General features: G+C 46.1%; 1 pseudogene; it reads right to left on the reverse strand.

Moving 5' to 3' along the window:
• Positions 1-7,184: 7,184 nt before the first annotated feature.
• On the reverse strand, positions 7,185-13,159 carry LOC119350108 (annotated as a pseudogene).
• Between the last annotated feature and the right edge of the window lie 830 nt (positions 13,160-13,989).

The raw sequence follows: 13,989 nt of genomic DNA on the forward strand, positions 1-13,989 counted from the left end.
AGTGTACCCCTCCCTTTTTGTACACCAACAAGCTGGCAGTACCTTCATACTGCTTTGGAGGCATGGCGCCTTTTTCATGCAAACGTTGCAGGTCCTCCCGTGCCTCAGTTGTATCTTTTGTCTTTCCATACACGCCCAAGAAGCCTAGCAGGTTCATGCAAAGGTTCTTCGTCACGTGCATCACGTCAATTGAAGAGCGGACCTCTAGGTCTTTCTAGTAGGGTAGGTCCCAAAATATAGATTTCTTCTTCCACATGGGTGCGTGTCCCTCAACGTCATTCGGAGCAGCTAGTGCGCCGGGACCCTTTCCAAAGATTACGTGTAAATCATTGACCATAGCAAGTATGTGATCACCGGTACGCATGGCGGGCTTCTTCCGGTGATCTGCCTCGCCTTTGAAATGCTTGCCTTTATTTCTACATTGATGGTTGGTCGGAAGAAATCGACGATGGCCCAGGTACACATTCTTCCTGCAGCTTCCTAGGTATATACTATCGGTGTCAAGTAAACAGTGCGTGCAACCGTGGTATCCCTTGTTTGCCTGTCCTGAAAGGTTACTGAGAGCGGGCCAATCGTTAATGGTCACGAACAGCAACGCCTTTAGGTCAAATTCCTCCTGTTTGTGCTCATCCCACGTACGTACACCGTTTTCCATTCCACAACTGTAAAAGTTCTTCAACTAATGGCCTTAGGTACACATCAATGTTGTTGCCGGGTTGCTTAGGGCCTTGGATGAGAACTGGCATCATAACGAACTTCCGCTTCATGCACATCCAAGGAGGAAGGTTATACATACATAGAGTCACGGCCCAGGTGCTGTGATTGCTGCTCTGCTCCCCGAAAGGATTAATGCCATCCGCGCTTAAAGAAAACCATACGTTCCTTGGGTCACTTGCAAACTCATCCCAGTACTTTCTCTCGATTTTTCACCACTGCGACCCGTCAACGGGTGCTCTCAACTTCCCGTCTTTGTTACGGTCCTTACTGTGCCATCGCATCAACTTGGCATGCTCTCCGTTTCTGAACAGACGTTTCAACTGTGGTATTATAGGAGCATACCACATCACCTTCGCAGGAACCCTCTTCCTGGGGGGCTCGCCGGCAACATCACCAGTGTCATCTCGTCTGATCTTATACCGTAATGCACCGCATACCGGGCATGCGTTCAGATCCTTGTACGCACCGCGGTAGAGGATGCAGTCATTAGGGCATGCATGTATCTTCTGCACCTCCAATCCTAGAGGGCATACGACCTTCGTTGTTGCGTATGTACTATCGGGCAATTCGTTATCCTTTGGAAGCTTCTTCTTCAATATTTTTAGTAGCTTCTCAAATCCTTTGTCAGGCACAGCATTCTCTGCCTTCCACTGCAGCAATTCCAATACGGTACCGAGCTTTGTGTTGCCATCTTCGCAATTGGGGTAGAACCCTTTTTTGTGATCCTCTAACATGCGATCGAACTTCAGCTTCTCCTTTTGACTTTCGCATTGCGCCCTTGCATCGACAATGACCCGGCGGAGATAATCATCATCGGGCACATCGTGTGGTTCCTCTTTATCTGCAGTAGCTTCGCCCGTTGTAGCATCATCGTGCACATCGTCTGGTTCCTCTTGATGTTCAGTAGCATCACCGTATTCAGGGGGCACATAGTTGTCATCAGACTCTTCTTCTTCGCCGTCTTCCATCATAACCCCTATTTCTCTGTGCCTCGTCCAAACATTATAGTGTAGCATGAAACCCTTGTAAAGCAGGTGGGTGTGAAGGATTTTCCGGTCAGAGTAAGACTTCGTATTCCCACATATAGGGCATGGACAACACATAAAACCATTCTGCTTGTTTGCCTCAGCCACTTCGAGAAAATCATGCACGCCCTTAATGTACTCGGAGGTGTGTCTTTCACCGTACATCCATGCCGGTTCATCTGTGTGCATTATATATAATTAAGTGTGTCAAAAATCATTATAGAACATCATGAATAGATAATTAAGTGACGAAATTAATAGAAGTTCATCATCACATTAAAACCAAAGTACATACATAGTTCTCATCTAACAACATAAAGCTCTGCAGAGCATCTAAATTAATTAAACCATACATTGAAACTATGTAAAAAGTTTCAATGCGAAAACAAATGCGATCATAATCGCAACCAATGTAACAACTGATCCAATGGCATAATGATACCAAGCCTCGGTATGAATGGCATATTTTCTAATCTTTCTAATCTTCAAGCGCATTGCATCCATCTTGATCTTGTGATCATATCTTGTGATCATCGACGACATCCGCAACATGCAACTCCAATATCATCTTCTCCTCCTCAATTTTTCTTATTTTTTCCTTCAAGAAATTGTTTTCTTCTTCAACTAAATTTAACCTCTCGACAATAGGGTCGGTTGGAATTTCCGGTTCAACAACCTCCTAGATAAATAAAATCTATGTCATGTTGGTCGGCATAATTGTCATAAACAATAAATGAACCAATAATTATGAAAAGATAATATATACCACGTCTGAATCATAGACAGGACAAGGGCCAACGGGGGCGGATACCAAAACCATTGCACTATATAAGATGCAATAATAAAAGTAAGAAAATTATACAAGTATCTATAAAAACATACAAGTAAGAATTTTTTTCCTTTCAGAAAGAAGATAAGAACAAGAGGCTCACCACGGTGGTGCCGGTGACGAGATCGGCACGGGCGATCGACGGCGACGAAGACGGGGACGGGACGTGACGGACCGCTAAACCTAGACAAATATTGAGGAAAATGGAGCTTAGAGAGGAGAAAACTTAAGTAGTGTGGCTCAGGCATTCCATCGAACACCTCGTGTGCATAGGAGGTGACCTAGAGCACCACAAAGATCTCCCCTCGCCGGCCAGGAAAAAACAGAGCAGTGGGAGTGCTCTGCTCGCGGGCGAGGGGTATATATAGGCAACTCATTGGTCCCGGATCGTGGCACGAACCGGGACTAAAGGGCAGCCTTTGGTCCCGGTTCAAGCCACCAATCGGGACCAATGATGGTGGGCCAGGAGCGAGGCCCATTGGTCCCGGTTCGTCCCACCAACCGGGACCAAAAGGTCCAGACGAACCGGGACCAATGGCCCACGTGGCCCGGTCGGCCCCCGGGGCTCACGAACCGGGTCCAATGCCCCCATGGGTCCCGGTTCTGGACTGAACCGGGACTAATGGGCTGACCCGGCCTGGACCATTGCCCCTTTTCTACTAGTGCTAGCCGAAGATAGGTGGTGGTGCACCAAAGTCATCATGGTGCATATTGCTTGTGTTAGGATGGTGCGTAAGCTTGTTTTTAGGCTAATTGCTATGAAAATTTGTTTGGAACCTGATGCCGGCGCATCACCCTGGATGATTATAGCTCCACCCCTGGTTGCGGACGAAAGAACTTTAGTCAATACCCAGATTAACGATGAGATAAACTTGTACTGCTGCATCTTGCTAGCTAAGAGAGGTCCAGCCCACTAGACAAACTAACGAATTCAACCAATAATCGTGCTCCAACCCAGTCATGGAAGGTTGTCAAACGAAACCCTAGATCTAGCAAACTTGATGACTGCAGAGAAAGAAGTAAAAGGACATCGATCGTAGAGTCTTCATGGAAGCCGGGGATTATGGACATAATAATATAAAATACTGACTAGGTGCATATCAACCAAAACAACTATTCATTGTACTGCCATGATGTTTGATGAATAGATCGGAAATTTCTTCCGCTAAGAAACCCCACAACAACTACCAAACTATCATGTGCATTGTTCCTCGCCTCCCTATGGACACATGTCCCGAGCATGACTGGCCACAAGAAGCGAGCAACACACTCTTAACTACATTAAATCACTGGAGAAGAGAAAACAAAGTTTCTCGTGATGCTACATTCCTTGATGCCTCCCAAACATAGAATTATTTGCGCTGCTACACAATGGTTGCCCATTTTCACATCCATTACCAAAGAAATTATATATTAACTCTGCATATATGATTGGTATGCATGGTATATGGATATGCAATATATCTCTTCTTTGCAAAGGTCCTAGTGAAAATTTTCTTGGTTACTGAAGCAACTATCTTTGCCTCCAACTGCTGCTCCCTTTAAGAAAGGGAAAGGGAACCGCCTTTAATTGGATATAGTTGAATGCAACAACCACGCAATAGGTGCAGAAATTAAAGTATCTCACGACTGATTTAACATGGACCTTCATTATGCTTGAAGCACCTACGGACCACCTGTTTTGAGACGCATATAAATATCTCTCATGGCCAAAAGCGCTCCAAATGTTAGCCTAGTGAGCTAGGCAGGTCACATCAATGTGGGAGGTCCATCTGAACCGGGATGTTGGACCTTTGTTTTTGCTATTGAATAGTTAGTGATTCTTGTTTTATCTGAATTAAGGATTTCTATAACATGTTCTGTGTTTTTCATATTTGGGAAACACAACCACTCACATACACGCGCACACATCTTACCCCTATAAGCACCTCCGAGAGACTCTCTCAACAAGTAGCATATCTTTGTTGTGCAAATAAATAATGAATGTCATGAGCAGCATTTATTAAATGAATCCAATTCCAAACTGGCTAGAGTAAATTTTTTTGCTAAATTAAAACAAATGAAATTTGCTAGAAGATACCCCACACTTTGCCCAACGGAATTTTCAAGATAAAATATGTTGTGAAATAGTAGGAAAAAACTAATACATTATACATGTGGGGAAAACAGTGATAAGGAGGAAAACCATTATATGCATTCACAAAATATAATTCATATAAAAATGACTAAACTTTAAATCCTATTTAGTGGAAATCTCCGCTCTGTGGAAGGACGGGGACTACATGGGTGACGAAATATCCATCATGGTTACCTCTAAACATAAAGTTTCATTTTAAGAAGCATTGGAAAGCAGCTAGTTATGTAGTCAGTGAACAAAATTAAGAAGTAACCGAATGCAAGGTTAGCTTCATGTAAAGTTGAGTGAAATAAACATTTGGCATATTCTAGTGAGTGGAACGTAATCTAAAAAGCTTACCAACTTCGGTACACCCCCCTTCAAAACATTTTAAGGGTAAAATTGTCTTTTACTACTAATTAATTGCTAATCACAATTAAAGGTGTAATTGTATATCAATTGAGAGCATCCTTCCGAGAAAAAGGGAGAATGCCTGCAAGGCCGTAATGGCCTCTGGGCTTTTCTTGGTCGATTAATGGAGCGTAGGGTTTTGAAGGTGGATAAGGATTGAAGCATCATCCATGTGTGTGCTCTGTCAAAGAAAGAAAGGAGGTCAGGGTGTGTTCTTGCCAAGTGACCCCTTGGTCGCCCAGGCAGCGACTACTTTAGAGAGCTCATTTGGAAGGGAGGATGAAGACGCATCACCATGGCAAGGGCGTTTGGCAATGACGTCTATAGATTACCCCCCGCAATGTTTGTCCACACGAACGAGGACGGGGCATGGTCACACCAAGTAATTTCGATGCCATGTGTGTGAGAGCCTGGCTTAATATGGATGATAGAATACTCATATCACCAAGGAATTCCTTTTCCGGGATCCCATTCGAGAAGAACTCCAAAGTTAAGCATGCTCAACTCGGAGCAATTTCAGGATGGATGACCGACTGGGAAGTTTGTTCTGAACTCTAAAATGAAGTGTGCTCAACTTTGAGCAATCTTAGGATGGGTGACCAACTGGGAAGTTTCTCCTAGGTGCGCACGAGTAAGGACAAAGTGCGCAAGAAAGACTAGTGGTGATCTATGGGGTTGGTCTAGATCCCGTCAGGAGTAAAGGCCAGTAACCGGTGGGTGTGTCCTGAGCTTTACAATGTGTAGTGAGAACAAAGTGCATAGAAAAGACTAGTGATGATCTGTGGGGCCAGTCTAGATCCCGACAGGAGTAAACCGTCGGGTTTGTTTGGGGCTTTACAATGCGTACATACGATTAGCTTAAACCTTGACCATCATGCCATTTTAGGCGAAGGCGTACTTTTTAATCTTCACCATTGATTCAATTAGAGGTGTATATCGAAGCATAAGTATTAAACTAATATTTGAATAACTCTAACAGCAAGGCAGACATACCTAACCTCCGTATGCCTTGGAGTGACTACAGATTGTTTCCAAATAAACAAATCAGTTCATGAAGCTTCAGATTAAACTATTAAAACATTTTATTTTCTTTATTTTGTTTCTAAATGGAGGTTATATAAACAAAAATCAAGCCTACAAACCTGAAAGGTTCCCGAGAGACTACCCACCTAAAGGTTGCCTGCAAAATCTGAAGTTTTTGTTTACAAAGTACGCACGTAGACATTCATACATACGTATATACACTCATCCCTATGAACGCACGCATGCACATCCTACTCCTACGAAGTGCAACAAGAAGTTTGCAAATTCAATAGTAAAAATACACAAGTACACAACATCTCAATTCCTCATGCAAAAAATAGCTCCTGGGCGTAGCTAATTATATTTTCCCCATCTCCAGTTCATTCTAAGGCTGCAACAAATATTAGAAAATATTAGAAAATTCACACATGAAAGTAATAAAGATGAATATTATCAGTAGTCACCTGAGATCTTCCTCGGCTCCTACTCTCCTTATGGTCCCTCTTTGTCCGGAGACAAACTATTTATCATAAAAAGTTGTTTTAAGAATCTAAACAATCAGATAGGGTTAGAATATTGTAATGGAACTTCAGTAGATTGACATCACACACATGATACACAACTGTAGAATATTCAGCCATGTCAAGCAACCCAAGGAAACATGAATAATGGAGGAGGAAGAAACTGAACACCAGGACGTGAATCAAAGAAAAATATGAGGAAATTGAGAAGAATTCATGAAGGAGTGATCCTGGTGGAACAAGCTGGCCCATGAAGGCAGCGCCGGCAGCAATGGAACAACGCTGACCCATGGCAGCAATGGCGGCAAGAACAGGCCACGTGGAGGCAGCGACATCAGCAATAGGACGTTTCAGAGCATAGAATGCCATGGAGGAAAGTATCGTTTTCCCCCCGAAATCCTCTCTGATGGATCAATTTCCCCCTCAACTCTAATACCGGATCAATCAACCCCTAAAATCTCTAAAACCGGATCAATTCCCCCCTAAAGTGGTTTTGGACTTGATTTTGAGTGGTTTTGACCCAGATCGTGCACTTCTCTCGGTTATGGCCGTGCACTTCGCGTCTTCAGTGCGCCCAGCTCGCCTCCGTGGCCGGCATGCTCGCCGCTTGCCGTCTTCATGGTCTCGACCAGGCTGCCGCAGAAGTACTCCCACTCCATGCCTACACGGACGCCGATGCTTCCCGAGAAGCCATCTGATGCCATGCTCCTGCTCAAGTCCGACTGCCCAGTGCGGGAACCGCTCTGTGTGCCTCGCACTGCACTGACCGGCATCCCGCTTGGCCAGCGCAGGAGACGAACTGCATCAGCACCGTCGACGCGCTCATCCGGCCGCCCGTGATCACGCTCTGCTGCACCAGGCCCGCATTCTCTTCCTCCCGGCGAGCGGCGACGGTGTTCGAGGCGGCAACCACGCAGGCGTCGTTCTCGATGAGCATCTCCAGCGTGTCGGGGCTGCTGGAGGATGGCGGCAACGTGATCTCGTCGTCTTCGAGCTCCGTCGTAGGCTCTTGTGGCGGAGACGGCTCTGGGCCCCGGTGCCGACGGCGTCTCTCGCCGGTCTGCGTGGCCGCGTTCGCCCCGGCACCACTGCGCGACGGCCACATGGTACTCGCCGATGTCGAAGGAGCTCCAGTTCATCCTCTTCTCATTCCCGGCCTAGCAGCTAGAGGTGGAGGAGGACAAGGATGAGTCAGTGGAGGCGTCGCGCGGGAAGGAGGCGGAGCCCTGGAGCGCGTACTCGACGATGCTGACTGGCACCACCTGAAGCGAGACGAAACAAAGGAGAGCAGAGCGGGTACGCGGTCTGGGTCAAAACCACTCAAAATCAAGTTCAAAACCACTTTAGGGGGGAATTGGTCCGGTTTTAGAGATTTGAGGGGCTGATTGATCCGGTATTAGAGTTGAGGGGGGAATTGATCCATCAGAGAGGATTTCAGGGGGAAAACGATACTTTCCTCAATGCCATGCATAGGACACGGCCCATTAAATCTTTTCACCCCGCGCTTGCTCGTTGCCCGCCTCTGCTCGCTCCCTATGTTGTTTATGTTTCTGCTGTCTTTGTCTCAAGATAAGAACAACTTAATTTTTTTTGTCAATTCGAAAAAGTTCAAGCATTTTGAAAAAGTTCATGCATTTGAAAAATAATTTGAAAAGGTTTGCTAATTTGAAAATGCTTGTAGATTTTAAAAATAAAAATAAAAATAAAAAAAGAGACAAAAAACAAAAAGAACGAACAAAAAAATAAAAAGGAAAATGAAAAAATGAAAGAAAAAGAATAAAAGAACAAACCCCGTCATAGAAAACCCAAAAGAAAACTGCCCAAAAAACCCAGGGAAACACTCTAGAAGGTTCTCAAAGCCGATGCGAAAAATAAAACCTACACGGTCGGCTGACATAGGAACTAGCGTATGGGATGTGTGAGGGATTTGTACGGTTAACGCCTTAACCAGCGCGGAATAGGATTTGATGAGCGAAAGTCCCTCCATGACCTACCACAATAATTAGGTGGGCTAATACAAGACCAACTATGCCAATACATGGGTTACCACCAACCACCAGAAAAGTTCTTGAATTTGAAAAAAGTTCGCCAAATATGCGAAATTACTAAAAAACACACAAAATTGAAAAAACGAAGTTCACAAAATTACTAAAAGGTTCCTAAAATGGAAAAAGGATCCAAATTTCAAAAAAGGCTGGGAATTAAAAAATTAAAAAATAAATGGTAAGATAAAAATAAAAATGAAAAAAACCCAAAAAACCAAACAAGACCCAAGATAAATTATATGGGCCAGCCCATTTGCTAGCGAGGGGGAATCGGGTTTACCTTGGGTAATACATTGTTTAGAATTGATTTTTGCATATATTTTTTCATACAGTGAAATATATAAAACAATGGAGGGTATAGTACACTCGAGCTCAAAATATCCACTTTCCTCAAGCAATAGCAGCGTCTTTAGCTAAATCTGGTCCAATGTATCAACCCTGCAGCCAATATGCCCAGAGATCAGCATGTACTGATTTATGAACGTGATTGTGACCAATGGACCTACTAATTCGGACCTCAGTGGAGGAAGAAAATATTGCCGAGCAGAAAGGATCAAAGGACTCAAATGTTAACCTGGCGAGTTAACGGAACACACATAGTCACCCGCCAAAAAAAAAGGAACACACATAGAACTAAGTGTGGAACAACGTTTTTTTTTTCGGGAAAAACTTCCAATCTATTCGTCTTCAATTAAGGTAGTACAACGAACACTGAAAATAATAAAAATTACATCCAGATCCGTAGACCACCTAGCGACGACTACAAGCACTGAAGCGAGCCGAAGGCGCGCCGCTATCATCGCCCCTCCCTCGCCGGAGCCGGGCAAACGTTGTTGTAGTAGACAGTCGGGAAGTCGTCGTGCTAAGGCTGCATAGAACAAACACACCAGAACAGCAACCGCCGCAGATGAAGAGTGTAGATCAAAAGGATCCAACCTGAGGACACACAAACGAACACGAACGACGAACAGATCCGAGCAAATCCACCAAAGACAGATCCGCCAGAGACACACATCCACACGCCCACCGATGATGCTAAACGCATCACCGGAACGGCGGCTAGGCGGGGAGACCTTTATTCCATCTTCAGGGAGCCGCCGCCGTCTCGCCTTCCTGAGCAGGATACAAACCCTAACAAAGGTTGAAAAAAAAATAATCTAAAAACGGAGCCCTCCCACCGGCAAGGGCTGAGATCCACTCCGTCTCCATGGCCCTAAGGCCACCGGAGACGGGACGGACCGGCACCGGCGCCGGCGGGAGGCAGAAAACCTTAGGTTTTTGGAGGTGGCGGCTGCCTAGGTCAAAGGTGGATGGGTTCCCTCAAGTGTGGAACAACGTTGCCAGAGATGTATTGGTTGTTGAATTACTTTGTGCTTGAGCAACTACGCAATTAGAACTTCTGCCGGTAGCTCGTTGTATTGTCTCTTTCTATCTATCCCCAGCCTAGCATGGCCTTCGTGTCGACTTCGGTAACATGCTCACCGAAGCTGCCGAAGATGAATACAAGAACGGGAATTGGGGATCTAGCTGCAACGGTTACTTTGTTGCGTATTATTCCTCAGATGAGTGCCCAAAGCGCCGCAGGAGATGAGAAGCAAGGAACACAATACCATCGGTCGATAGAGATATACAGTCACAGCAGATGTACGTATTGCTGCATTCCTCGATGCCTCCCAAGCTTAGACCTGAAAATGAGTACTTCTATTACACAGTGGTTGCCAAGTTTCACATCCATTACCGAAGAAATTCTAGATTATCTCTGCATATATTGTTGGTGTGCAGGGTATCTGCATATGTATCTATGTCTTCTTTGCCCAAGTTCATGGTGATGTTTCTCTCGGTTATTGAAGCAACTATCTTTTCTTCTACCTGTTGCTCCTTTTAATAAAGGGAAACATCACCGTCTTTAATTTGATCTATGCAACTACCATACAATGGATGCAAAAACAAATGTGCCTCAAGACCGATGTACTGCTTTGGTCAGTATGGTTATACTGACTTTTCACGTGCAGTTCAATTAATTTGGTTTGTTTAGACTTACAAATAGCGTACTAGATGAATAGATCAGAAGCCCCCCCACCCCACCCCACACACACACAGACACACACAAAAAATAGTGTAGTGCTTCCTTAATATGCTTCCACGGTTCATTATTATATCCTGGAATTACATTCTATGACATCTAATGAATCGGTTTAGTACACACCTATGTTCCTGAATAAGGATCTTGCTTTGCTTTTCCGAAATTAATGTCCGCCTACCGACTATTTTTATTGTTACCACAGTGAACAAGACTTTTGAACAGTAATTTTTATAGAAAATGCTAGACTCATGAACTCTTACAGGCTAATACGGGTTTTTTCCTTCTAAGGCTGCTACCAATGCATCAATGCTTAGATGAGGTGCTAAGCACATTATAGCAATTATACTCCCCAATGCATAGGTGGTTAGCTTATGGTAGCTAAATACTAGTAGAAAAAGGGTCTTATGTTCAACTCTTTAGTCCCGGTTTGTAATAGAACCGGCTCTCATTAGTATCAGTTCGTGTCGAACCTTTAGTACCGGTTCGTGCCTCGAACCGGTACTAAAGAGGTGGTGGTAGGCTGCGGCCCCATCATGACCTATAGTACCGGTTCATGCCACAAACCGGTACTAGAGTTTTTTAGTTTATTCTTTCTTCAACAGTTTTTTAGTCCCACCTCGCTCCGATAACAAGGTTTTTACCACCTTAAATATGTTACTTCTCAAACTATCACGAGCACTTGGTCTTCATTGAACTCTATGTGTAGGATCTGTGGCCGCAATAGGAATCTTCACCGGTTCTTAAACCGGTGAAGATTCATATTGACAATTCAAATTCTAGACAAAAAGATCATTGATGATCAATGTATTTTTGATATATATTTTTACATGTTTACACATAAAGATTCCTCCTGTTATGGTGCTATTAGAAGGAGGGCGCGAGAGGGCCGGCCGGGGGCTTTTTTGCCCACGACCGGGCAAGAGGGAAGGGATTTCCTTCTTAATTCTTGCTTGATTAGATTGATACATCTCCTCTCTTTATATAGAGAGGTTTACTTAACTCCCAAGCAAGGCTTACTTGACCCCTAAGTAAGCGACCCTTATCTCTAATTAACCCTAAGATTAACGAGCCCATTAGGCTCATTACATACTCTAACACTACACCCCACATGGACATGCAGCTTGTCCTCGAGCTGCAGCCTAACCAACTTATAACCATGACTCGAGCAACACAAACCTAACACCTAAAAACAAGCCTTTTACATCTCGGCTTGTTTTATTATTCTCAACCTGAAATGGACTGGGACGCTTTATTTTGCACCCGTTAACAAAAAGTGGACACTATCCACACGTCGGATGTGCACGTGTACAACCACCTGGATCCCATGGACACCACCTAGACAAAAGGAGTGCATGTGTATGACCACCGGGAAGTGGTCACAAGAGAGACCAGCAGAGGCGCCCTCGCGGCGGCCGGTGGCAGAATGCAGTGGTGTTACGCGGTGCGCTGCTGTCGGTGACACCATGCCTTCTCCCTGCTGGATGGTTGTTGGTCTGCACCGCATAGGGAAGAGTGGAGGGCTTGCGATGGAGAATGATGAGGAGGGGTGCGCCCCCAACCGCCGATGTCGCAGACTTTGAGGTCGCTGCCCATGGGGAAAACAACATGCCCGCCGTCCGTGGGGGAAACCACATGCCCAAGATCCCCGACGCAGCGGATAAGATCGAGGTCCTTTGCGCAGCGAAGGGCAACTTGGAGGAGCGGCAGCTGTAGACCACGCATCTCCCGCACACGCCGACGCGCTAGGAGGCTGTGCGCAGCAGCCTGCAGCCTCACCGCTGCTGACACGTGGTGGGTAGCGATCCAAGACGAAAGCGGTGACGGCGACGACAGGGACTGGACTTGGTGGAGCGGGACTCCCGCCGACGCGGTCGATGTGGGGCCGGAGCTAACCGACGGTGACTGCTGCAGCTGCAGCGGCTGCTGCGGTGGTGCACCGGGCAGCAGCAGTGGCTGCTGCGGCGGAGCGCCGCCAGGAGCGGCGAGTGCCACTGCAGCCAGGACTGGGTGGTGGTGGCGATGGATGGCAGCTGCAGCTACTGCTGCGGTGGCCCGGCGAGCGCTGCGAAGGACGCCTGGTGCGGCGGCAGCCATGGCTGCACGGGAGCGGCGAAGGGTGCTGGAGGTCCAGCGGGAGCCGACGCCGGCCGCTGCGGCCACTGCGGGGCTGCAGCGTCCCAACGAACGCCGGGAGGCCCCTGGATGCGGCGAGTACCACGGCAGGGCCGGCGTCCCGGTGGCGGCGGTCGGCGCAGGGGTTCGGCGGCGGCCCGTAGGGGCTGGCCAGGTACAGCTGGATCCCATGGATGGCTGTGACGAGGTTGAGGACCCCGGTGATCTTCTCCGAGATGTAGGCAGCGACCGGTGTTGCGGTGAAGGGCACCGACATCTAGGCCGTGGCGGCGCCAGAGGATGCGACCAGCGGTGCAGACGGGAAGGGCAGCGGCTCGGTGTAGATGGCTAGCGGCGCGGTGGTGACGGTCGGCAGCGGAAGCGACAGGTTTGGCGGCAGCGAAGACATGATCGGAACTGAGTTACGTGATACCAAATTGTTATGGTGTTGCTAGAAGGAGGGCGCGAGAGGGCCGGCCAGGGGCCTTTTTACCCACGGCCGGGCAAGAGGGAAGGGATTTCCTTCTTAATTCTTTCTTGATTAGATTGATACATCTCCTCTCTTTTTATATAGAGAGGTTTACTTGACTTACAAGCAAGGCTTACTTGACCCCTAAGTAAGTGACCCTTATCTCTAATTAACCCTAAGACTTACGAACCCATTAGGCCCATTACATACTCTAACACCTTCAGACTTTTTGTGCATTCAGTATGCACCATTTAAAGCCACGTCATCAACTTTTAACCATTTTTGCCTTCATTTTCTATTTTTCATGCATATACTGATTTTTTGAGCTAAATGACCCTGAAATTGAAAAGCACTACAAATGAACTCTGAAAATGTTGAAAGTTGGCATGTTATCATTATATCACCCACATAGCATATGCAAAAAAGTTGAGAGGGTTACGGCAAAACTAGATGCACTTTGTATACAAACCGGTACTAAAGGCCCCTCCTATATACTCCCTCCGTTCCTAAATATAAGTCTTTGTAGAGATTTCACTATGGACCACATACGAAGTAAAATGAGTGAATCTACACTCTAAAATGCATCTACATACATCCGTATGTGGTTCATAGTGGAATCACTCCAAAGACTTATATTT

This window comes from Triticum dicoccoides, chromosome 1B, assembly GCF_002162155.2.
Source record: "Triticum dicoccoides isolate Atlit2015 ecotype Zavitan chromosome 1B, WEW_v2.0, whole genome shotgun sequence".
Classification (NCBI taxonomy): domain Eukaryota; kingdom Viridiplantae; phylum Streptophyta; class Magnoliopsida; order Poales; family Poaceae; genus Triticum; species Triticum dicoccoides.